Source organism: Plecotus auritus (assembly GCF_963455305.1).
Source record: "Plecotus auritus genome assembly, chromosome: 4".
NCBI lineage: Eukaryota > Metazoa > Chordata > Mammalia > Chiroptera > Vespertilionidae > Plecotus > Plecotus auritus.
Window position 1 is genome coordinate 81,163,484 of NC_137775.1, and position 27,864 is coordinate 81,191,347.

The following is a 27,864-nucleotide window of genomic DNA, read 5'->3' on the forward strand; positions in this document are numbered from 1 at the left end:
GCATTCAGCAGTCAGTCCTCTCTGCATGCGCGCGCATCTAGACCTCTGCCTTACGCAGCTCCTGAGTCTCAGTGTGCTTTCTCTTTTCCTGACAGTCCAGTTTCCCCCCAAATGAGTCTGGTTTCCCAGCGTCTCGCCCGGGACTGGAGTTCGGTGCAGTCGGGAGCTTCCTTCTCCCTCCTGCTTTGGAAAGCCATCCACACACTCAGCTGCCTGTGCACACAGCCGCCTGTCCTCTCCGCGTGCAAGTTTCCGTACATCAGCCTTTTGCAGCTCCTCTGAGTCTCAATGTGCTTTCCTCTTTTCTTCTAGTTGCAGGATTTCCACTCAGCCAGCTTTCCTGTGGTTCTGGATGGTGTCCATTTTGTCTTTTAGTTGTAGTTTTGATATTGTTGTGCGAGGAAGCAGTTTAGGTGTCTACCTATGCCACCATCTTGGTTTCTCCGGGAGTTCCATTTTTAGTTTTCTGAGGAAACTCCATTCTGTCCACTCTCTTCTTGAACTAAGATGTACATCTTCTCCTGCCCTTGGACATCGGAGCTCCTAGTCTTGGATTTTCATACTTGAACTGAATTATACCAGTGCTTTCCTGGTTCTCCAGCTTGCAGACAGCCTGTTATGGTATATCTCATCCTCCATAATTATGTGAGTCAATTCCCATAATAAATCTCCTCTTATATTTTATATCTATATAAAGAGATAGCCTATCAGTTCTGATTCTTTGCAGACTCGCTAATACAATGATGATGATAATGATGATGATGACGATGACAATGACTGATCCTGACAATGCTTATTACATCTAAGAAGTTATTACTCACAAAAAGGCCATGAGTAAAAGCCATAGATTGTTGAAAAGGGAGTTAAATCCCAGTGGAAACTGCTGGTCCTCTGAATAGCGTTCATTCCCTTTCTTTCCCTACAAGAACCCTGATATTGTTAAGTTAGCTACCTTTCCCACACAAATCCCATGTGAACTATGGGAAACTGACCTTATTCCAGCAACAGGGAAAAATTCTAATTTCTAAGCCAGTGGTTTTCAATAATATTGTGATAAGTCTGCATGGTGACAGCTGATTACTAGAATTAGTGGGGTGGTCACACTGTAAAGTATAAAAATGTCAAATCACTGTATTGTACACCTAAAACTAATATAATTAATATTACATATCAACTATACTTACTTTAAAAAAAAAAAAAAAGAATGGCTATAATGAAAAATGCTGAAAATACCCAAGTGTCAGTAAAGATACCAAGCACCTAGAACTCTCTCACATTGCTGGTAGGAATGCAAAATGGTATTGCCACTCTGAGAAGACAGTTTGACAGTTTCTTATAAAGGTATACATACACCCAAAGTCCTCTCCTAGTTACCTGCCCTAGAGAAATGAAAGTTTACATTCACACACAAAAAATAACATGCACACCAAATGTTTATAATAACTCTACTCATAACAAACCCAAACTGGAAACAATCTAAATGTTCTTTAGTGGGTGAATGGTTAAACAAACTGTGAGTCTTCCTCAGCAATAAAGGAGCAAAGTATTGATGTATTGAAGCATGCAACAACTTGGATGGATCTCAAGACATTAAGCTGAGTGAAAGGTTATATTCTGTATGATCCTACTCATAGGACACCCTCAAAGAGATATAACTACAGTTTTGGAGAGTAGATTGGTGGTTGACTGGGGTTAGGAGGAAGGAAAAGATGTAACTACAAAAAGGAAGATTTGGAATTTCTTATTGTATCTCCACAGGAAATTTTTTTAGCGTGACTAAACTGTATTGTATCCTGATGGTAGTGTATTCATATCTTACATGTGTTAAAATGTATAGGACTATACATAAAATTCAATATACCGTATGCTAGTTATAAAATAAAATAAAATAATTACCAAATATATTTATTCTATAGCTTTTCACTTTGCAGCAGGTGCTCATAAACAAATTAAAGTTATTTAGCAAAGAAAGTTATAGTGTATTAATGAGAGAGAAAAAAAACACTGAGAGAGTTGAGTGGGGAGAAATATTTCCGGATAAGAATGTAGACACAGATAAAAGGTAGCCTGGATCTTGGAGGGTTGGTAGAAGTTTTAATATTTTTTAAAAATGTATAATATTAGTACAACAGAAGGAATATTTACCCATATAATACAGTCCAACAATGTAGAACTATAAGACTAAATGGTGAAACACACACACACACACACACACACACACACACACACACACACAAAACTGATTACTACTAATCACACTCCCCAGGGTAACCACCCTTAACTTGAACATAACTTAGTTTATACCCTCCCAAACATTTTTTATACATAAACAAATGCTGAATATATAGTATATTGTACAGACTGATCTCAGTAGAATACAGACATGAAATGATTATATTTTTCTTTAATATCTGTAATCATGCTCTCTCAGATTTTGCTACATTACCCCTAAAAACAGCTGGGAAACATTCCATTGCTTTGTGGTGCCTTTCAGCCACTAAAACTAACTCACTAAGCAGTTGTTTTTGTTTTGTTTTTTGAGGAAAAAGTATTAACCTGAAATGATCACAAGTAATACCTAACTTGTCAAGAATTTGAATAAATTTGCAAAAAAAAATCAAGAATTTAAAAGAACAAATCTGTATATGTTAATATTATCTTATATATGTTATATCAAATATGCATGTTCAGCTAAATTAATAATTTATGAGTAGACTTGATTATTTCATCTATATCCCTACAGATTTGCATATTCAAGTTAGCAAAAAAACCCTTTATGTTATCCCTATCAGAAAAATGAGGAATTACCTCACATTCAGAATCATTTTATGTCAAATATATATATACAAATGTATATTTTGGGTTATATTTTTTAATCAGTATAGGATCTACATAAGATTTGCTACTTTTACATATTTTTCTTACTTTTCATATTATTGATGACTTGTCAGTATAATTAAATCTTTTTTAATCATTATTATTGAAAGTATTACATATGTCCCCTTTATTTCTCCATTGACCTCTTCTAGGGGAGGGTGGGTGGTGGGTGGGGGAGACTTATGGGGAAAAGATCAACCAAAGAACTTATATGCATACTAGAGGCCTGGTGCACGAAATTCGTGCACGGAGGGGGGTTCCCTCAACTCAGCCTGCACCCTCGCCAATTGGGGACCCCTTGCAGGATGTCCGACTGCCATTTTAGGCCCTATCCCAGGGATTGGGCCTAAACCGACAGTCAGACATCCCTCTCACAATCTGGGACCACTGGCTCCTAACTGCTCACCTGCCTGCCTGCCTGATCACCCCTAACTGCCCTCCCCTGCCAGTCTGATCGCCCCTAACTGCCCTCCCCTGCTGGCCTGGTCTTGCCCCCAACAGCCCTCCCCTGCAGGCCTGATGTTGCCCCCAACTGCCCTCCTCTGCTGGCCAATTTGGTTCTGATTGGTCGGTTCCTATGCCAGCGTCAAAAGCTCCGCCTCCTAGGCAGCCATTGGCTCCCCACAGCACCCAGATTTGGTTCTGATTGGTTTTAATGCCAGTCAGCATCAAAAGCTCCACCTCCTAGGCAGCCATTGGCTCCCCACAGCACCCACCTTTGGTTCTGATTGGTTGGTTCCTATGCCAGTCAGCGTCGGAAGCTCCACCTCCTAGGCAGCCAGTGGCTCCCCACAGCACCCATCTTTGGTTCTGATTGGTCGGTTCCTATGCCAGTCAGCATCTCCAGGCCTATCTCTGGGCCTGATCAAAGAGGCGGAGCTTAACAGCAGCCCCCTGTGGAGGCCGGAGAGAAAGAAAAGCCTGGCTGCTGGCGAAGATCAGAAAGAAAGAGGGAGAGAAAGAGAGAGGTAAGTACACTGATCAACAGCTTCCACTGAGGCTGCAGATCAGACCCTGACTCACTTTCTGGTCTCAGCCACCTGGGCAGTCAGTGCTGGGTCACCAGGCTGCAGCTGGGCAACCCAGCACTGACTTCCAGATTGTCAGCGTTTGGTTCTGAGCGGTCGTTACAATCCTGGACTTTAATTATTAAGATAAGCATAACCAATGGACACAGACAATGGAGGAGGGGGTGAAGGCCAGGGCAGACGGGTGGAGGCAGGCTGGGAGAGGACAATGGGGGGAAAGGGGGACATATGCAATACTTTTAATAATAAACAATTTTTTCCAAAAAAAAATCAAGCTTTGTTGACAGGGCAACAGATGGAAAACCTTGTTTCTTCCAGCTTCTGATGACTCCAGTATTTCTTGGTTTGTAGCAGCATAACCCTAATTCTGCTATCATTCAAATAGCTTTGTTTTGTGTCTGTCTTCCTATTCTTCTCTTAGGACACTAGTTTTTGAATTAATAATTTATCCAAGTCTGGAATAATCTCATCTTGAGATTTTTAACTTAATTATAGCCACAAACACCTTTTTTACAAATAAAGTTATAATAGAAGTCTGACTAGATGTATCTTTTGGGAGCATGAGGCACCATGCAACTTACTACACCTTATAACTTATGAACAAGAAATCTGTAAGATTTTGTTAAAAGTGGCCCAACCAGCCCAGCTGGTGTGGTTGAATGAATGGTTGAGTGTCAACTTATGAACCAAGAGGTCACGGTTTGATTTCCAGTCAGGGAACATGCCCAGGTTGTGGGCTCAATCCCCAGTAGGGGGCATGTGAAAGGCAGCTGATCAATGATTCTCTCTAATCATTGAAATTTCTTCCCCTCTCTCCCTCTCCCTTACTTTCTGAAATAAATAAAAATATTTTTTTTAAGTGGCCCAACTAGTCTATAAGGGATTTACATTCAAATTGTGATAGATAAAAGAGACTAATTCTGGATATTATTGGTTTCTTTCATGTTTGCTAGTAAAAAAAAAAAAAAAAAAAAAAAAAAAAAAAAAAAAAAAAAAAAAAAAAGGTCAAAACAGTGACTGCTTTAATTTAAACTTTAATAATTAATGAGAATAAACATCTTTTCGCATCCTCGTTGCCATTTTCTCTTTCTTGTTCTGGTTCATGTCCTTTTTTCTCTTGAATGTTGTGTTTTCTTTTTCTAATTTTACTCATTGATTTGCAATTGCTCTTGGTTAATAGAACTTGGCTATATAAAATAGAAAGTTCGTATTTTAAACCTTCCTCTGGCAACTCAAGGTATGAACAATATCGGTCTAGAGCAGGGTTCCCAATGTGGGGCACATGCCCCACAGAGAGGAAATTTGATTTTTAAGGGGGGCAATTCAAGAATGAGTTATTAACAGTGAATTTTTTGCATTTTTTATGGTTCTAGGGTCCTCATATACAGTATATAAATATATATTGTGACATATTTATGCATTTCAGTTCTCTATTATGTTTTGTAACTTTATTTGCTATTTTTTCATATCACTTCTATGATATCTAGGGCACTTAAAAATTATTATTATTTTAACAATTTCTTAGTGATTTCTTCCTCAGTACTTCAACTGCCCTTTCGTTCTTTTATTTTTCTCTTTCATGGATGCCATATTCTTTGGAAGCTTGTTTAGACCAAGTTAATGGCCTAAAAGGCTTCCTCCATGTGAATAGGAGTTCACTTTTTGAATAATAAGAATTATATCTCATGGGCAGAGGGGAGGCAATCAGGATTTTAGAGATGCTTAGGTGGGGCATGGCCAAAAAAAGTTGGGAATCACTGGTCTAGAGCTACAGCTCTCTGTTGTGGAACCCAGTCAGGCCTTTGTTCACTACACTAAGGTTAGTTGGTTGTTTGGTTGGTTTCATTATACAAATCAAATAAGGCTCTAGTCAGTGGCCATCTCCACTAAGCAGTATAATAGCTAAAAACATAGGATCTGGGTTAAATACTTTCAGGAAAAGAATGTGCCAGTTCCTCACTATGCTACTTTGGACAAGTCAAACTTGCACAATTTGTTTCCTCATTTTCAACATGAGAAATACATAAAATAAATGTATAAAAACCCTTTGTGCCTATTTTTCTGTGGAGTATGCTCTCCCTTTTCTCCTCTTCATCAAGTGTCAACTCTTAAAAGAGGCTTTCTCAAAGTCTCTTGAATAGCCACCATTTACTTCCTCACCGTTATCAATATTTATTCCTTCATCCTGTTTTATTTTCATTGTCCATTTCTTACTTGAAATTGCCTTATTTGTTTGTTTAACGGATTATTGTCAGCTCTCTCAACATCCTCCACATTAATGCTGGTCACATGAAGGCTGTGATCTGCTTGGTCATATCCACTTCTTATCCTTGGTACCTAGATAAGTGCCTGATATACAGTAAATGCTCAAAAAAATTTTAATAAATAAATTAATTACTAATGAATGAAAGTTAGTAGCCTTATATATAATATGTGCTCAAAAATGATGAAAATCAATATAGAAACCTCTATGATTCTACTTGTTAAATTAGTTAAACAATTAGACTAGGGTGGCTTCAGTGCCCTAGTAGACCATATAGTCAAACCAAAACCAAAGTCTGTAATGCCTCAAAGTTAAGAAATCAAAACCTAAGGGCAACCAATCACAACCAACCAGGCTTCCCAAATAAGGCAACTGCTTAAGTTATAACCAATGAATTAATTTCCTTGTTTTGCTTCTGTCTCTTCACTATAAAAGTCTCTCCTCCAGCTCCTCTTGGGGGAGAGCTCCTAACCACTTCCAGTTTGGCAATGCCTGATTTGAATAGATTTTTTCCTCAAATAAACTGTTACCATTTTTAATATGCCTCAGTTTATTTTTAACATACTATATTCAACTCAAAGTATTACTTGCTAACAAGTGTCTATGCTATCAAATTCTCTTTCAGATCAAATGTAATGTATTTGCATGGTCATTGTCACTGTCTGCTGAGCAGGCACTTCCTTATTTTTAAGTGCCCTAGATATCTGAAAGCGAAGAATTCTATAGTTATTATTTGATTTTGGTCTAAAGATGATCAGCATCTTAGCATGGCTACACAGCCCAACATACAACTCACCATAGCACAGAACACATGTAAAGAGACAAACAATAGCTGATATTAGCTTATATATTACATGGCCTCTATTCTTTTCAACTTCATTTCATGGACTACAAAACCAAAAGGAATTAGGTGACTTAGGACAAAATTAAAATAAAGTGGGTTTTTTTTAAATATATTTTATTGATTTTTTACGGAGAGGGATAGAGAGTTAGAAACACCGATGAGAGAGAAACGTTGATCAGCTGCCTGCTGCACATCTCCTGCTGGGGATATGCCTGCCACCAAGGTACATGCCCTTGACCGGAATCGAACCTGGGACCTTTCAGTCCGCAGGCCGACGTTCTATCCACTGAGCCAAACCAGTTACGACTAAAATAAAATGTTTTTAATTATTATATTTTGCTTGTTTTGGTTACTGAGTAAACCAACAGTATGCAAGTTTACATATGGGGCTAGCACTCTTTCACTCATTTGAAACCAAATTCACAGTTCAGCACCATGCCAAAAATAAATTTCTAATTTTGTTTCAATGCCAATACTTACTTCTTTCCATCTTTAAACCTGATAGTCACATTGCCTATACTTGCATCATGCCAAAGAACATTTCATTTTTTGAAAGACAGGTGAGCTCTGGCTTTAAGATCAGTCTTGGCCTAATTAATACACTTCAATGACATTCACCCATTTTAAATCCAATATATTTATTTCTCATGAGTTAGTTTGTGTTTGTTTGTTTTTAAATGGCAGCTCCCAGCATGGTTTTCAGAGGAGTATGATTCAAAGTTCATAAAATGTCATCACACAGTACCACTTTCTCTAACAAATTACCCAGGAAACTAAGATGAAAGTCAAACGTTTAAGTTTGACTTTCATCTTAGTTTCTTGGATAATTTATACATAACATGTTATGTACACATTTAAACTGTGTACATGACATGATTGAAAATTACTAGAAACACAGTTGCCAAAGATCTTATACAAATTTGTTCATATCCTTTATTTGTGAGACTTTTATTGCTCAAAGATCCAAGAACATCAATCCTAGGAAATTATTTAAATCTACTTTATACATTATTTTTATGTATCTTCCACTCATATCAGAGATAAATTTTACAATAACAACTCTACTTCTATTAAGTTGTATGATTGGGGCTATGGAGTTTTTTTAGTTTCTCTCTGAGCTGAATATTAATAAAACACCCATCTTAATTTAACCAGGGGTTTCATTAATAAAAATCCTTCTAAAATAACATCCTGAACACCTAATGTTTTACAATTTCTCAGTTATTACCCATACCATATCCAATTTCATAAGAGAAAAATAAATACCAGATTCTCAAGAAATATAAAGCAAGGCTGTGATTAGGTAAAAATGAGATAGTGCATATAAAAAAGCCAATGATATGCTATGTCATGATGTGCTCAAAACCCTTGTTAGTTTTGAATCGAATTTCCTAGTATGAAAAGTAAATGTGCTTACTTACACGTGTGAAAGAATGATAAGATAGAAAAAAATTAATTTAGTGTTTGTATATAAGACAGACCGATTTGTTTGCTAGGTGTGAAAATTAGGATTCTGAAAGAAGCAAAAGAAAAATGGGCTTCTTTTTATATAACTGTTACAATTTATAATGACAAAAAATACAGAATACCTTCCTATGGGCATCTGAAAACAAAGACTGAAATGTCAGAAAGAGTGGTTTTCCATACTTTAGAACTTCACAGATCAGTAATTATTTTTTAAGAATTCATCATCATTTCATAAATAACGAAAAACTTTAAATCAAAAAATTAAGAAAGAAAGGGACTCAAATATTGAAATAAACATAAACTACTTTATGGGGGTTACATCGTTCTTATTTTTCTTATTTACTCTAGAGTAAGTAAAACCTGCCACAGACCAGCAGTGACCCACAAACCATTCATGGCATTCATTCAGTTTCATAGAGAACACCATGTATGAATGAGGCACTTCTGAGATCTTTACTCTCCCCTTTAAAGACCTCCTCTTTTCAAGGAGCTTCAATTCTTCTGACCAAATGTAAGAGAAAACCTCACTCTGAAAGTAATAACCACACATACGTAGACTGAAGTCATATCAGAGAACTAATGTCTGCTGATGAGTTATCAAAAGGCATATTTGATAGTCTACTATGTGCATTTACTCTGGCTCATTTTACAGGCACTCCTGCCATGTGTTTGTACCAGAGCTGACCTTTGGCAGAATCCTGAAGAATAGGGAGGTAAGGTGAGGCAGGAACAAGCATGATCTGAACACCTTCTTGCATTAGTCTAGGTGTCGTCATTTTTTTAATCTCATGTTAAATCATAAAAATACAGGGTTGGCACAAAATAGAGACAGACTCATAGAGAGCAGACAGACAGCTCTGGGGTTGGGGGGCCAAGGTTGGGGGATAAAGGAATTGAGCAAAAAAAAAATTTTTTTAAGAGAGAACTCAAAGAAATTGCAGGGGTAAGCAAAGGTAGGTTTACAGTTGTTCATATGGAAAAATAATAATCCTATATAATAAAGAGGTAATATGAAAATTAACCCTCATGCCATCACAAGATGACTACGCCCACAGTGGAGGTGGGTTCCCATAATGAGCAATCAGCAGGGACCTGAGGCTGTGTGGCACCAGGGCAGGGACCTGAGGCTGCGCCCTCCGCCCTGGCAGGGCTTGATGGGGTACCTCATGTACTCACAACTATAAACCTACTTTTGCCCAAGCCTGTATAATCAAAAGATATTAGTAACAATACTTTAAAAAGGAAAATTTAGGTCACTAAACGTTGCCAAAGACATCACCACAGCTGGAAGGCATCAGAGCTGTGATTCTATCTCTGAATCCAACATGACATTTTAAGCACCCAGCACTGTCAACTGTGTTTGGACCATTACCCACAACCCTCCCCTGTGAAATCCATAAATCTCTTTTTCAGAATGGTCTTTCCCCTATGAAAATGTACCTCTAGGCTGCTGACTTTTGCTTTCTCAAAAAATCTAATAAATTTCTTCAAAGCCTCCCAAGAACTAACATAAGACACCCACCCTTTTTTTCCCAAAGGAAACATTTCTTTATTAAAACTGCTTTTTTGTGTGAAACTAAGTTTATAAGTGAGGACAGAATTGCCCGCATCCGTGCCTGTGCCTCCTTCCCCCTACCCATCACAATCCCAACCTTGCCCACAGTCCTGCCCGGATCTATTAATAGACATTTCCACTTCACAGGATATTGCTTTTATCCAAAATCATGATGGAGAAAATATAATTACTTGGAGGCACCTATTAAAACCTCTTTTACTACATTTTAAATCTCTTTCTCTCTCTTCCTCTCTCTCTTCTCTCTCTCTCTCTCTCTCTCTCTCTCTCTCTCTCTCTCTCTCTTCTCTCTCTCTCTCACACACACACACATATTCAACATTCACACATACACACAAACACACACAGGCAAAAGCATTCACGCAGGTTTAGTAGCTAACAAAAGTCCTTTGAGAAGAAATCCCCTATGTGGACTCAGGTAATCATTTTGGATTACATGGAAAGCCATGGAAGATTGGCAAGATTTCAGACACCAAACATGTGGAGTCAAGGCTGGTGGAACTAAATCTGTATGACATATCCCAGCTCGTAGGATAATAGGAACATTGTGAATGTTATCACCAATTCTTTGCTGAGCATACACTGAATTATCAATCAAATGAGAACAAAAGCAGGACATAACGTGGGGAAAAGTAATGAAACCTATTAGAGACCCCCTTCTGAGTGCCCAAAACTTTGATTGTCTGGGCCAATCCTGGTTAATATTACTCATGGTCCTGGGTAAACCAAAGACAAGATCAATAAATACCACAAACACTTACTATGCTCCTGTGCCTCTCCAAGGGTAATATTAAAGGAACATATTTTCTAACTTTATTGAGGTATTAGAGGCCCGGTGCACGAAATTCATACATGGGGGTGGGGGGTGGGGGTGTACCCCTCAGCCCAGCCTGCACCTTCTCCAATCTGGGACCCCTAGAGGGATGTCCAACTATCCGTTTAGGCCTGATCCCTAAACGGGCAGTCAGACATCCCTCTCTCTCACAATCCAGGACTGCTGGCTCCCAACTGCTCACCTACCTGCCTGCCTGCCTGATTGCCCCTAACCGCTTCTGCCTGCCAGTCTGATCACCCCCTAACCACTCCCCTGCCAGCCTGATCGATGCCTAACTGCTCCCCTGCCAGTCCAATTGCCCCTAACTGCCCTCCCCTGCCAGCCTGGTTGCCCCTAACTGTCCTCCCCCACAGGCCTGGTCACCCCCAACTGTCCTCCCCTGCTGGCCATCTTGTGGTGGCCATTTTGTATCCACATGGGGGTGGCCATCTTGTGTGTTGGAGTGATGGTCAATTTGCATATTACCTCTTTATTATATAGGATAACTGACAAGTAAAATTGTAAGATATTTAAAGTCTATGTATCAAGTACATGATTTGCAATATGTACACATTGTGAAAGAATTTCCCCCACTTAGTTAACATATCCATCACCTCACATATTTACCTTTTTTTGTGTGTGAGAGAACATTTAAGTTCTATTCTCTTAGCAAATTTCAAGTATACAATACAGAGTTGTTTTCCATGGTAAAAACTCCAGAAATGTTTTGGACTTGCCTCTTTCTATAGGTGAGGCATGAAATCTAGGCATGATGATTCCCAAATCAGAACTTAAAAGAACCTAAGCTCCACCCTTCTCTGGCCACATACACCCAGGAGAGTATAGGAATATATAAATCAGAACTGGGAGGAATCCAAGATTATCTGGTTCAATGTTTTCTTTTTATCAGTGAGGAAATGGAGATCCAGGGAGGGTAAGTGACTTGTCTTGGTAAATCTTAAACTAAAGGCCAAGTTTTACTCATTCTTTCACTCAGAGAATAGCAACTATGAGAGTCCAAGGATAAGAGCAACATTTAATGTTCCCTGATAACTTTGTGACAATATTTATGATGTTTTAAAAACGAATACCATTACACATTTACACAGAAATTTCCATACTTTTAAGTAATGTAATATAAATTTCTATTCACTGGGAAGTTGATACATCTATTTGTCTATGAATCATCTCTTTCTCTTACTGGATTCTTCTCATTCCACAAGTGAAATTAACCAACATTTAGGAAAACTGGATTGAGTCTTCCCTCTTCATGGTCAAGGGCACTGGCTGTGCCAATAACTCTAGCTCTGAAGCAATGACTTGAAAGATCATCCCTCTATCATAAAATACATGATATACAAAAAGAAAAACTAAGTTTAAGCTCTTAAAAAGAATGTCAGTGAATATATTTAAGTTGTCCTTTTAGTATTCTCCATCCCTTTTGCTAAGACATCTATCTGTTAGGAATTTTTTTCAACTTTTAGAGAGTATAGAAGCCATCCATGACCCCTGGAATCATTAATTCTTTGGTCTCCATTCATGGTTAAGTTAAATAGTAGTTGCCCATGTGCCCTGGATTGTCTGGGCCAATCCTGGTTAATATCTGTTCTTCTTCTAATGCCCCTTCTTCCAAATAGACTCGCCCAGGCCGTGGTATTTTGTGGAAGAGCCACACTCAAGGGACCAAAGATCTGCATGTGGCTTGTGAGCCACAGTTTGCGACCACTGCCCTAACCATCATCGATATTATCAACATGCAGGCAAAATTACTGGTTTTCTTAAACTATCAGTCTTAACTAAAGACCTCGTTGTAAAGCTTGCTATTGCATTAAAAATTCAATTAAAATACTTTGTAAGAATAATGCCTTAAATTATTTGGGCTACTGAATTAAAACACTAACAGCTGTGCATTCATAATAAAATATCAACAAAAACAATATTCTCAGAAAAAGGCACTCAGCACGCTCGGTGCTTTCCAACAATAGGCTCACTCTTTCCTACAGTTATTGAAAAGGCCCATCTAAAATTGTACTAAGAACTTTAAATATAGTAGTCCACCCTTACCTGAGGGGGATATATTCCAAGACCCCAAAACTACAGATCATATTGAGCCCTTGGTATACTACGCTTTTTCCTATAACGTATATACTGTGGTAAAGTTTAATTTATTTATTAGGCACAGTCAGAGATTAACAACAATAATGAATAATAAAATAGAATAATTATAACTATATACTGCAATAAAAGTTATGTGAATGTGGTTGCTCTCTCAAAATATCTTATTGTACTGTACTCACCTTTTTATTTAAAGGAAGAAATGTATGGCTTCTCTTTGGCATATTTGAGTCACCAGCATCACTACTCTTGCCCTTTGGGGTCATTCTGAAGTAGAATAAGGGTCACTTGAGCACAAACACTGTGATACCACCACAGTCCACCTGATAACCGAGTCGGCTACCAAGCGACTACCAGGCGCAGAGCGTCTAAGCATGGCGACGCTCCACAAAGGGGTGATTCACCTCTCGCGAGGGACTGCTCGAGATTTCATCATGCAACTCAGAAGGGCAGCAGTTTAAAACCTACACGTTGTTCATTTCTTTCATTTTCCATTTAATATTTTTGAACCATGGCTGGCTACAGGTAACTGAAACGGCAGAAAGCAAAACCATAAGTAAGGAGGGGCTACTGTACCTGGGGGAAGCGAGAAAATGATTGCTTTTACATCTCAAGTATTATGAAAACAAACTAAAACCAGATGTACAAAAATGCCTGGTATCTCAAGTACTCTGTTCTACCTCATCCATACTCTACAGTTATTATTGCAGAGTATGAGAGAGAAGAATCTACCTCTAAGCAATGGAGGATAAGAAAAGGAATCTAAGCAAAAATAACCCCAAAATAAACATAAAAGTTCTCAATGGGTAATGCAGGTTTTATTTTTTTCCTAAATATCTTATTAGTTATAACTGCCAATGGAAAAGAGTTTCCAGATACCTGAAAATATCTAATACTAAGTGCTATTTCTATAGTACTTAATTTCTACAAGTGCATTGTAAATATAACCTATTCTTGGGACAAAAACAAGGTAAAATTAATTTTTAAAATGGTACTAAAGCCCTGGCCAATGTGACTAAGTGGTTAGAGTGTCAGGCCCACCCACAGAAGGGGCACTTGTTTGATTCCCGGTCAAGGGCACCTACCTGGGTTGCAGGTTTGACCACCAGCTCTGGTCAGAGGTGCATGCAGGAGGCAACCAATCTATGTGTGTTTCTCTCACATTGATGTTTCTCTTTCTCTCCCTCCCTTCCACTCTCTCTAAAAATCAATGGAAAAATTATCCTGGAGTGAGGATTTAAAAAAAAAAAGGTACTTTATGGCTGTCCTTCTATCCACTATGAGAAAGTTCCACAACCTCTAAAATTATTTAATTAGCACGTTGGCTAATACGTATGGAGTCTGCCATTTTCCCCCTGTCACTTTCTGGCTTGCTACTGCCAGTGCCAATCTGCGAGTCTGCCACCAATGCCAGAGCTGCCTGCCAATGGCCACAGCCACACCAAGGTGTCCAGGGCTCTATGTTGAGCATGCTGACACCTCTGTCAAAGCTGCTAGCATCAAGCATGTGGACAGTTAGTGCTTTTCACATTGCTCAAAGACTTCACGGAAAACAACTTTCCATTTTCACTCACAAGCAAAATTGATGAGGTTGAGTTTGAAGTCAATCAGAAGGGGAGGCAAGGTCACTCGTTTTCTCTGAACAAACAACGAAGGTATCTCATCTGTTTTTCCCTTGGGGCCTGGGGATAAGTCTCTGCCTGGAGGCTCTTTCATGTCGCTTCAAGCTAGTCCTTTGAAAGTGCCAAACTGTCAGCTCTCCGGATGTGGCGGAACCTCAGTGAATTCAGTTTAGGCTCAGTTAGGGATCTCCGCCACTTGTCAAGTCAGATAGAGTGCTAGGCACACACAGAGCAACAAGTAAAAGCCAGGCCTCTGCAGTTTAAACAAGGTTTATTGCGGACCACTTGCCAGGTGTCAGACACAGCCCTCGGTGCCAGGAAAACTAAGATCCTGACCTTGAAGAATTGTGGTCTGCTGGTGGCCAAGGCTGTTAGGCAAAAAGATGAAAGCACCCAAGGTGTCCATAAATCTGCTCTCAGATGAAGAATAAGACATCAAATATCAGCGTACCTTTCAATCTTCTAGATAAAATCTCATCAATTCAGCAGGATCATAAAAAATGTGAGATTATGATGAAAAAGCTCTTTGGAATATCAGTGAAACTGAAAAATACAATTCAACCCACGGTAATTTGGCCTTTATTTGAACTATTAGGATTCTACAGTTTAGCTATAAGAGATGTGCTGCACAAATCTATTCACTGATTTGCATGCTAATGTTCTGCCAACATAGAGGGTCCATAAAGGAATTGTTCCTCTTTGCATAACATTTGAATTTTTATAGAAAAATATGTAGCATATTGTCCACTATATAAATGCCCTTAAATTTCCCTGTATGCTATTATAGATCAGTAATTCCACTATTGTGTCCATTATTTTTACCAATGAACAATATTTTATTTAAAAAACATTGTAGTAAACATCATCATAACTAAATATTTGTATATTTCTTCACTTCAAACAGAATCCTAGAGTAGAATTACCTGGCCAGTAAGCATATAAGTATTTAAGGCCTCTGTGCATATTAGGCTCCAGAAAAGTTACATTAATTTACAGTTCTACTTGTAGTATGTGAAACTATATGTTTTATAGAAAAAAAAAAGTCCTAAATAAAAAATAAAAAAAAAAAACTAACTATTGGAAGTGTCTCTTTCCCAGAAAATATCTTACATGCAGGGGGAAAATGCCAGATGAAGCTAAGAGACATAATTAGATATCCAATACAGAATAAATAGCTTCTGGATTTAAAACGTTTTAAAATCAGATAGTTCTGCTAACCATGTTTATGTTCCTCTTTTGAACATTTTACACACACACACACACACACACACACACACGCACCCAGGATGCTTTCCATAACCCTCCTTCTACTCACCTATATTCTTCCCCTCCTACAGATATCCTGCCTTGATAAGTCTAGCAGTTTGGGGTATATTGTTACTAATTGTATGAGCCACATATTAAGTATGGTCCTAATTATTTACAACTCACAATTTAGCCATTAAGTCCTATCCTATACAGTACTTGTATTCAAGTAATATAGTCATTCTCCACTAAGGCCAGGACATAATGTCTTTCAGAAAAGTCATCATGTTTTAAACACTCTTATTTTTAATCTCTGTCAGTCTTCACAGCACAGACATACAATTAAAACTTAACAAAGTCTTGATGATGGCCCACTGCCTAGTGGGAAAGTAAGCATTTCCTCTGCTCTAATGGTCAGTTTGAAATGGCATGTGGTCTGAAGACAACAAACACCAATCACAAAGCCAGCATTTCTCCAGAAACAAGAAAGTTAATTATACATAACTGTTATTCTCCTTACTCTAATAACTACCGTGTTTTTTTAGTCTTTACTATACATGGGCACTTTTCAAAGATTTTGTCATTTCAACCCATATAACAGCCCTGGGAGGCAAGTCATATCCCATTTTACAGATGAGGAAACTGTGGCTTGTATAGGTTGAGCACACAAGAGCCTAGATTTGAATCCTCACCCCAAAGTCCTTTTGTTTAACCATCAAAACCACTTTGGCACAAAGAAGGAGGGTAGGAACTATAACTTTCTTAATTTTTAATTTCCAAACCTCTAAAAATGGCATAATTTTTTTCAGTTATATGCTCAGAATCTTTTTTGGCATGTCCTTTAGCACAGCCTATGCATAATGCCATTTATCTCTCAATGAAGAATAAGGATGCTCCACAACACTTACCAACTATGGAAAACATATTAAGAAAGAACTTTAAAAATCAATTGAGGGGCTTCTGGTTCCAGGTGGCTGATGGAACACATGAGTTTCTCTCATATCCTTCTCTTGACCCCATTAAAATGGGAGTATAGGAATTTAAAAGAATACATCCACAACAGTTAGAGATCAGGTAGGGGAGGAGCATCAGCATGGAAAAGCATATTATAAATCTCCGGAACATAAAAAGGAGATGGATGTTTATTCCTAGATGATGCAGAGCCACAGCCAGGAAGGGGCTCTAATAAATGCCTTTCCAAGCCCTGTACGGCCCTCCAGAATCGAGAAAGGCAAATCCCATAGGGGCATGACTGTGGTGGGATTGCAAAGAAGAGACTTGATTAAAAATCTCTAAGACCAGTTACTCCTTCTCCTTCCACACCCCATGCAAAGGAATAGCACCAACAAGGAGGCCAAGAAACTGCAAGCAAAGGACTCCCAGGATGGATGGATGGATAGATGGATGGATGGGCATGTGGATGGGTGGGTGGGTAGAAGAATGAATGAGCAGAAGCAGATGGAACAACAAACATGCAGGATATCTCAGACTGAAAGCTGAATTCAACAGGAAAAAGAAAATAGGAATGAAAAATTTTATTTTTCACATTTCCTTCACACATTCTAAAAGAACTCTCTGTGATAAGCTTATTAATTCATGCTGACATTTTCCTCCTTCAGTCTCCCCCTAGGACATGATATCCCAGAGAAATTATAACAGGTTCAGGAAAACAATCCTATGGGCTCTCTCGTCTGCTCCTGAGATGAATGTCATCAAGTTAGTATTTAAAAGCATGAGGTGGTCTCTGAATTGCTACATTCTGATAAGGGCACGGGCCTTTTTTGGAGAACAAGCTGGGGTGACACATGCAAGGAAAACGCCCATTAACTGAGAAGAAAATTGCTGAAAGGCCCCTTGAGAAAATTTAAGGTTATAAATAAAAGAGAAACATCAGCAATTAAACCACAGACATCCTCTCACCATTTAAAAAAAAGTCACTTCCTTATATTTATGAAGATCATGTAGCAAAATAAAGCCCATGACTCTTTAAGCAATTACATCACTAATACAACAGTCTATTTGTCATTCCCTGAGGGGAGCCATACTTGGGACGGAACAACTAGATATGTAAGTAATTGTAATTCCCACAATGAAAACCTAGAAAACATTTCACTGTACATACAGTGTGTTATAAATGTCACTGTGAAAGCACAGCTCAATTAAAGCCGGCAATCCGTCTCCCTTCTGTTATTCACCATCACACAGAGCTGTATCAAAAGATCCATTGAAACAGTGCATCTCAGACTTACATTATCGGCAGACACTGCTTTAACCAGCAGTGGTTTTCAAAGGACTGGATGGCTTCCAGAACTTCATTGGAACCATAAAGTTGAAATATCGATCCTTATCAGTTTCACTTTACTTTCACCTCCCCTCCTGGGTTCTAATACACACAGTCTCATTTTTCTTAAAGGAATAAGAAAAATGGAATTGGTGGCTGGGATTTTGCCATTTCTGCACAGTCCACTTTTCCCCAACCTCCAGTGATGCAAAGGGACTAAAATTAGAGTCGCAAAGGGACTACGATATCTGTGTCAGGTACTTTGCAGGGAGTAGTTAGAACTACAAAGGGGAATGAATAGAGCTAAAGAAACCATTTTAGAAATAACATTTAAAACACTGACCTTATATTTTCTAATTTTTTTATTCCTGATGAAAACACACCATCCACTTCATTTTAAGTAATATTATAAGAAAATAGAATGCTTTGTTTTGATAATGTTTCAATATTAATATTGAGGATACTTTCTTCACCTACTCCATAATTTTCACCCACAATCCAATTCCTTAAGTCTTTGTTGTTTCACAGGGAAAATATAGAAAATATATGCCATTCAACTCATGAGTAATAAACTATAAACATTCTGTGACACAAACAAGGTTTAATCTAATAACAAGGACTTTTGTTTTACATTTGGTCAGTGATGACTTAAAACTATGAGCTACTTGGAGGTTTCTCAACAAGCATTATTTGGCATGGAAAGGATTTAATAAGTACACAGCCAAAGGACATTTTCTGCAGACATAAAATTCTAAAGAACATATCAATATTTGCAAATTCAACCCAACCTCTCACTTTGTAGATTAGGAAACGAAAGGTTAAGTGATTTGTCAAAGGCCACACAAACACAACTTTAACACCAATACTGATCTCCTAGACCAGTGGTCGGCAAACTCATTAGTCAACAGAGACAAATATCAACAGTACAACGATTGAAATTTCTTTTGAGAGCCAAATTTTTTAAACTTAAACTTCTTCTAACACCCCTTCTTCAAAATAGACTCGCCCAGGCCGTGGTATTTTGTGAAAGAGCCACACACAAGGGGCCAAGGAGCCGCATGTGGCTCACGAGCCGCAGTTTGCCAACCACTGTCCTAGACTCAGATACAAAATGCTTTTTACCATACTAGATGGCTCTTAGGAAAAGATGGAGGCCTCTTCTCTGGAAGAAGTCCTCACCCCCCGCCACACACACACACACAAAGGCATGGGCTCTTTGTTTCAGTTCTCATAGAAATTTAGGATGGTACCCAGAACACCTGCATGCACTCACCTGCCCTAACTCATCATTTCTCCATTATCATCATTCTGCAATTTATCATTCTACATTATGCAAAACTCATCATTCTGCAATTATGCCCATTATGACTTCAATTCCCACTGCTTAGTAATTTCTCATTGATCCCCGTAGTCCACCATTATCATGGCATCTCACCCCCTTCCTCCTTTTTTAAATTTCATGCTGCAGATTCTTCAGGTATTTTTTTAAATTTTGTTGATTAGTGACATTGAGCATCCTTTCATGTGTCTATTGGCCATCTGTGTGTCCTCTTTGGAGAAGTGTATATTCAGGTCGTTTGTATATTTCTTAATTGGATTGTTTGGGTTTTTTGGTATTGAGTTTTATAAGCTCTTTATAAATTCAATTTAAAAAATAAAATAATTTTTACCTTATAAAAATGTATTTGTTATTGGCTCTGTGAAGAGGAGGCCAGAAAGAGGTCAGGGTGGAATTATTTCTTATGCAAAGAAAGATTTAAGACCAATTATTTAGTTTTTCAACTTTGACCTGCCAAATGATTGGGGTTTATGGTTTCTCTTTGCAACTATACATCATCAGTGGAGTAAAACCCGAATATTATTACTTGTAATGCTTGAGGGATGTCTCAATTCTGTGGAAAACATTATCGGTCAACTCTCTAATACCAGGTACAGACTGATGAATCCTATGTCCAATTTACTGACTCCTCAGAGAGTTCTTAGCTCCCTTAGAAAAGGAAATAAATTAATCATACTAAAATTTTATATGCAACACTGAGCTCAGAACTTCAGAGCATCCTAGTTCTGAATTTCTTCTACTTGCCTTCCTGTTGAAAGATACTTATTGAGGCACTAACCATAAAATTTTGTTCATCACTGCCCATCTGTGTGTTTTTTTAAATAATTATTTCCACAGAGTATTTTAAATGTCAACTTATTATAGAGCTCTCGTCCTCTATGGAGAAAAGGGAATAATAAATTCAAAATATAACTGTTGATGAATAGGCCATCCTGTTAAGTACCACAAATATGTTAGAGAGACCAGCAGCATTCTTAAAGATGCCCAAATGCCTACCATTCTCCATGATAGTGTCTCCCATAAAAGCAAACATGAGTCAGCAGCATAAGGGACTAAAGTTTGGGAACAAATGAATTCACATCCCCTACCATCAAAATGGCCATGCAGACAAAATTGGCATTCCATGCAACTTTATCAGTAAAATCCAGAACATACAAGAGTCATTGGTCCACTCTTACAAGTGGCAGAGAAATGGAAGGTTTCCAAAATAATCAAATGCCAAAGAAAAGGAAATGTCATTGTTGGTTTGTTTTCATCTTTCCTTCATTTTGATCTACCAAATTAGTTTATTAAGGATCCAGGGCAATCAATCTATAATAATAAGAGCATAATATGCTAATTAGACTAGACATCCTTCTGGACATCCTTCCGTCCTTTCGGATGAAACCAGGGCTGCGAAGGAAGCCTGGGTCCCAGGTGCCTGCTGGTGGCTAGAGGGAAGCCTGGGTCCCGGGTGCCACAGGGAAGCTGGTGTCGGCTGTCAGGCAAAGGAAGGCCTACTCTTGCACGAATTTCATGCATCGGGCCTCTAGTTGTGATATAAAGATACATAAATCTAGTACCGTACCTCCAGAAACTTAAGACCCTAAATTCACCACTTATTTTATTATATGACTAGAGGCCCAGTGCACGAAATTTGTGCACGGGGGGGGAGGGAGTGTCCCTCAGCCCAGCCTGCACCCTCTCCAATCTGGGACCCCTCAAGGGATGTCCAACTGCCCATTTAGGCCCAATCCGAGTAGGATCGGGCCTAAACGGGCAATCGGACATCCCTCTCACAATCCAGGACTGCTGGCTCCAAACTGCTCACCTGCCTACCTTCCTGATTGCCCCTAACTGCTTCTGCCTGCCAGTCTGATAACACCCTAACCACTCCCCTGCCAGCCTGATTGATGCCTAACTGCTCCCTTGCCAGCCTGTTTGCCCCTAACTGCCCTCCCCTGCAGGCCTGTTCCATCCAACTGCTCTCCCCTGCAGGCCTGGGTCCCCCCCAACTGCCCTTCCCTGCAGGCCTGGGTCCCTCCCAACTGCCCTTCCCTGCAGGCCTGGTCACCCCCAACTTCCCTCCACTGCTGGCCATCTGGTGGTGGCCATCTTGTGTCCACATGGGGGCAGCCATCTTGTGTGTTGGAGTGATGGTCAGTTTGCATATCACTCTTTTATTAGATAGGACAGAGGCCTGGTGCACAGGTGGGGGCCACTGGTTTGCCCTGAAGGGTGTCCCCGATCAGGGTGGGGGTTCCCTTGGGGCATGGGGTGGCCTGGGCGAGGGGCCTGTGGTGGTTTGCAGGCTGGCCATGACCCCCAGTGACCCAAGTGGAGGCCCTGGTATCTGGGATTTATTCATCTTCTATAATTGAAACTTTGTAGCCTTGAGCAGAGCCAAGCCTCCTGCTCGCTCCATGGCCACAGCCATTTTTGTTGGGATTTATTTATCTTCTATAATTGAAACTTTGTAGCAGAGGCTAAGGCAGGCCAGGACTGCGGGAGCTTGGCTTCCTCTATCGCCGGGGACAACTCAAGCCTCCCGCTCTTTCCAGCTCCGTGGCTGCCACCATTTTTGTTGGGATTTATTTATCTTCTATAATTGAAACTTTGTAGCCTTGAGTGGAGGCCTGGTCTGGCCAGGGTGTGCAGAAAGCTTGGCTTCCTCCATTGCCAGGGAAACCCAAGCCTCCTGGCTTGCTCTGTGGCCGTAGCCATCTTGGTTGGGTTAATTTGCATACTGGCTCCTGATTGGCTTGTGGGTGTAGCAGAGTGATGGTTAATTTGCATATTACTCTTTTATTAGATAGGATGTTATCTTGTCAGGAATTATGTATAGATCAGAAACAACATTCATGCCCTACGGAAAATAATCTCTAAATTACACATCAGAAACAACAGCAATATAAATTTTTTCTTCAGGTGTGTCAGTGCTTACTGAGTACCTGTAACAACTATTCTGTTGAGATACAGTTAGAAAAATAAAAATAGATGTAGATGTCAGTTGTAAAAAATTGGGAGCTTCCTGCTAATTAGACTAGACATCCTTCTGGACATCCTTCCGTCCTTTCGGATGAAACCAGGGCTGCGAAGGAAGCCTGGGTCCCAGGTGCCTGCTGGTGGCTGGAGGGAAGCCTGGGTCCTGGGTGCCACAGGGAAGCTGGTGTCGGCAGTCAGGCAAAGGAAGGCCTACTAGCAAACTGGCCCCCTTACATGAAGAACAAGGAGACATGGAAAGCAGACCACTCCAGATTGGTAGATGGTAGGTTTAATAAGCAAGGGAACTTACATATGAAGCTTATCTTGGGCAGCCACAAGACAAGTAGATTTCTGCACCTGCCCACCAGAATCTTAAAAGTTTATGTAGAGGTTTTTAACTGGGTTCAGTCCTCTAAGTCATCCAGATGTTCTCAACAATACCTTACTCTCATGACCATGTCTTTGAAAACAGCTCCCACTGTAGGAACGGTGGGGTGACTAATGTACATTCCAAGAACAGGAGTTGGGGGGAGCCTCTTATTGCCCAGGGTCCAAATCATGGGTCAACCAGTGGTCACATCCTCTCAATGACCTCCTCCCATTGAAAATATTATGATGGAAAAAAAATATGTTACTACATAAAATGCTTTAAAATGGCTCCCTTTGTTAAAACATTCTGATGAATAATTATAGACTTGCTGTTGTAAATCTATGTGAGAAAAAAATGAATTTGGAATGTTTTTATTTGGTCCACTTAGAATATTCCCAAGCTAATAAAACTTACCATTATTATTTCATAATCAAAATATAATATTCTCAAAAGAAATCATCAACAAAACAACAAGAAAGCTGACTGAATGGGAGAATATATTTGCCAATGTTTTATCCGAGAAGGGCCTAATTTCCAAAAGTTATAGGGAATTCATACATCCTAACAAAAGGAAGATAAACAAGCCAATCAAAAAATAGACAAAGGACTTAGACACTTTTTGAAAGTGGACATATGGAAGTCCAAGAGACATATGAAAACATGCTCAAATTCACATCATCTGAGAGATGCAAATCAAAACAACAATGAGATCTCACACCTGTCAGAATGGCTATCATTAACAAATCAACAAACAACAAGTGCTGGTGAGGGTGTCCTTATAACCAAAGGAACCCTCTTGCACTACTGATGGAAATGCAGACTGGTGTAGTCACTGTGGACAACAGTATGGAGTTTCCTCAAAAAAATTAAAAATGGAACTCCCATTTGACCCAGTAATCCCACTTCTAGGAATATATCCCAAGAAATCAGAAACACCAATCAGAAAGGACATTATGCACCCCTATGTTCATAGCAGCATAATGTACAATAGCTAAGATTTGGAAACAGCCTACGTGCCCATCAGCAGATGAGTGGATTAAAAACCAGTGGTGCATCTACACAATGGAATACTATGCTGCTGTAAAAAAAGAAAGAACTCTTACCATTCACAACAGCATGGATGGACATGGAGAGCTAAGCGAAATAAGCCAGTCAGAGAAAGATAAATATCACATGATCTCACTCATTTGTGGAATATAATGAACAACATAAACTGATGAATAAAAACAGATCCAGAGACAGAGAAACATCGAACAGACCATCAAACTTCAGAAGAAAGTCAGGGGAGGGTGCGGGGGGAGGGGGGGAGGAGTAAGAGATCAACCAAAGGACTTGTATGCATGCATACTAGTATAAGCATAATCAATGGACACAGACAGTAGGGGGGCTGAGGGCATGTGCTGGGGGGATGGGGGTGGCTGGGGATAGGTCAATGGGGAGAAAATGAGACATATGTAATACTATATATAATACTTTAAACAATAAAGAATTTAAAAAAACATAATAGTCTCCTTGATGGCCAAGACTTTAGCATGTGTGTTTCCATTGCAGCTCTTAGTACCCTGTCTTGCTCAAAATAGGCATTCAGAAACATGTATTGATTTGAAAGACTTATTTTGGGGGGTTTTTAGGACATTTCTTATAGACACTAGGCTGCATCTCTGAAGATGCTCCCTAACATTTTTAACTTGTCAGCAGATAATAACTTCGGGAATTATAACCAAAGTGCTAGTTCCATGTTTTTTGTTTGCAACAGATCTCTTCTAGTAAATAATTAATTTCATTTGTATTAATTAAGCTATGAATTAATAACTAATTTAACCTAATTTAAAGAGCTATGTTTCACTGAATTATCACAGAATTTTAAAATGCATATTTCCTTTTTCTGTGTTTCTACACTTTATCCACAGTATTTTCTTCAATTTCTTTTTTTTTTCATTGTACTATTAAAGATGAAGTGGCATAATCTCAAAATTTTTTGTGAGATCATAAGAAAATTTATATATCATTGAATAAGGCTTCCACCATCAGGATCAAAATAAATTAAAAATATTTTAAATGTAAAAAGTAAAAATTCTATTATTTAAAATGTTTTCAGCTTCGAATTTGAGATACACCCTGTTTAAAAAACTGTCAGATTACATAATTTATTTCTCAAACTCAGTTACTTTTACTCAATAAAGTAATATTTATGATATTCAGAAATTATCTACTGTTTTGATTTGTGTCTACCAAAACTCAATATAAAGGGAGCTGGATGACATCCCCTTATTATCATTATTTTTGTGATGTTTATTAAAAATTTATTACTTGGGAAGATGGAATTGTCTCTTGAGACATATTATACGAATATGATAGAAATTATTAAAATATGCGTGAGATATGTTTGTCTTATCTCTTAGAAAAACCATTATGTCAGAATGCCCTGAGGTGCATGATCCTTTTTATTAATATGTGAATTATTCCTTTTCATTAAGATATTTCAGATGAAGATAAATGTAAGTGAAATTCTTTGTTGATGCATTTAATAATGTAAAAGAAAAAGAGTTTGGAAAGCAGTCAGAATTTCTTGACTCAATTTTACTCATTTATTAAAATGTACTAAATAGACAGGTTCTTATTTTTTAAAATTATTCCAGAAATAACTTCATGTTATAGATATAAATGGCTCCCAGCTTGAATTTATTGTCCTGTGTATCATTATTCTGAAAATGCAACTCACAAATAAAATTAGACAATTACTATGTTGTCACATCATTTTAAAGTGTGTTCCAGAGAACACTACTTAAAATATTCACTGTCACTGCATACACATATTACAAAGCACTATATTGGTAAGGAATTTAACAAACACTAAATTAATCTCCAGAGGGTTTCCTAGCCTCCAGCATGTTAGAATACAGTATGAGTCTCCATGGGGAAATATACTGCCTAGTGAATTCCCTACACAGAGTTTCATAAATGTTCTTGAGAATAGACCACAGCATCTCTTTCTGAGGCAGCTGGAAAATCAGAGTTCCAAGAAGCATATTTTGGGAGACACATGATACAATGGTTATTCAAGCCTGACCAGAAAAAACAAAAGATCCATTCAGCACGAACACCAATCATTGTGGAATCAACAAAACTGAACAGTGTTGTTACAAAATAGCCCCCTTTCCCTCCTCCACCCTCTCCAAAAAATGACTTTTCATATAATCTGGCTTTGCAGAATCAAATTTTACTAAAATATTCAACACAATTTAGATTGGCATTGGTAAATTTAGGACATTTTGAATGATTTGAGATTCATAATATTATTTTTTAATTATCAATTGATGAATGGATGTAAAAGTGGAACCTTCAATTGTCAAGCACCCAGAAATCAACTTTTAATCACCAAAGAGCAACAAATTAAGGGCAAAAAGTCAATAGCTAAAGGTAGCAATTCACAAGGTACAATCCACATTGCATATGTACTAAAGAAACCTAATTTATTTTTGTCTATATCTTTGGGTAGAATGAACTGAAAGTTTTTTTAAACCTCCTGACCACTGATTTTCTTACTTGCTACAAATCATATATTTAAAAGTTTTTTCAAACAAAGCTAACTATGCGTATTGTTTAATTGTTATGTACTAGAACATTGTTCATGATAATGACCTTTATAAATACACCTTTAAATTTAAACAAGATGCATATTATAACTCAACAGTATTATATTTAAATATTTTAATGGCAAAATATTCTGACCTTTTCAAAACAACATCTTCATAAACTATTTAAAATAAATGTAATAATTTTCAGAACTTACTAAATTTCACAAAACTACATTTGAAACTATATTCACAATCTAGCCAATCATACTATATTAATTGGTTTTAGCAAGGAATACACTGCTCCATGAGTTGAAGTTTTGGAATATTTATTCACAAAAACAGACAAAGTGTTTAACTAAAATAATGTCTATTAAAATCTTTCAAAGACATCTATTTTTCAGCTCTTATGTAGAGATACTGCACATAAGCTAACAGTGTTTTCAGAATTTCTATATCTGAAAAGTGTTTGAGTTATGGATCTAGTTCTCTTTGTACAGGCAATTGCCCCAAATACTGAACTTTAATACATTCCCTCCCTGCTGAGAACCGTCCCTTCTCAGTGCAGATTAGATGTCCTCATGCCTTCTGATCTGTCCCACATTTTCTCCAATCTTCTGGAAGTTAATCAGAGGCTAGCACTGGGCCTCTCATCCCGAGAATGTTCATAAATTTTGTGCTACTTTCTCCAAGGGAGGTTCTCACTTCTAGATTGATAGCTGTGTTTCAGGTAGAGTCAGGAATGCAGAAAGTCTGACCTTTGAAATGTTTATACATCAAATCACTTCAAATAATAAGAGATCATTTTCACTTTTTTTCTCTTGCCCCAAGTCCACTATGTTTACTTGCAAAATTTCTTGTAAAACATTGCTAGAAAAATCTAGGTCAAATTTCACACTAACATACAGCAACTCTTTATTCATGCACTTACTGTCTATCTGGTTCCATAAAGGTTTTATTATTATTAAGCAAATCTTTATGGTTAGCATATCTGAAATGTTCTTTTACTTTGAAATGCATTTCAGTTTTCTCTTTCTTTATTAGTAAACTTTGGGTATGTTCTTTCAAAGAAAGTCAGGCCGAAACATATTGCAAATCACAGGCTCAGTCTAGGGATTTCACATACATTATAGTTTTTAATCCTCAAACAGCCTTCAAATTAGGTATTACTGTTCCCTGACTCACAAGTACATTAACTTAGACTCAGAAAGCTTAAAGGAAACCCCACAGTCCTACACTTAGAAGCTGGGATGTAAGAATTGTCACCCACACCTTTCTGACTTAAAACCCCTCATTAGTTCTACAATAATATATGGCTTTTAAAAACAGTCAAAAAGCAAAATAGTCTGTGGCCATTACATGTTTAGACAACCATGTGGAATAGAGGTCCACAATTGATATTCAAAATTATGACCTAAATCCTTTAAGTGAAGGTTATATTTTAATCCAATATATTTCTTTAAGACCTTAAAGTTCTAATATAGTTT

At 38.2% G+C, this 27,864-nt stretch overlaps 1 protein-coding gene across 31 annotated transcripts in view; it reads right to left on the minus strand.

Annotated features, from left to right (window-relative positions):
• Positions 1–27,864, minus strand: part of MLIP (muscular LMNA interacting protein) — a 262,050-nt gene that overhangs the window by 233,178 nt on the left and 1,008 nt on the right. For 3 of the 31 annotated variants that reach the window (XM_080666522.1, XM_080666515.1, XM_080666521.1), the window contains exon 2: positions 3,594–3,805. The exons of the other annotated variants lie outside the window; for them this stretch is intronic. The gene's annotated coding sequence lies outside the window, so the exon portion shown is untranslated. The remainder of the gene's footprint in view (positions 1–3,593; positions 3,806–27,864) is intronic. 31 annotated transcript variants of the gene reach the window in all.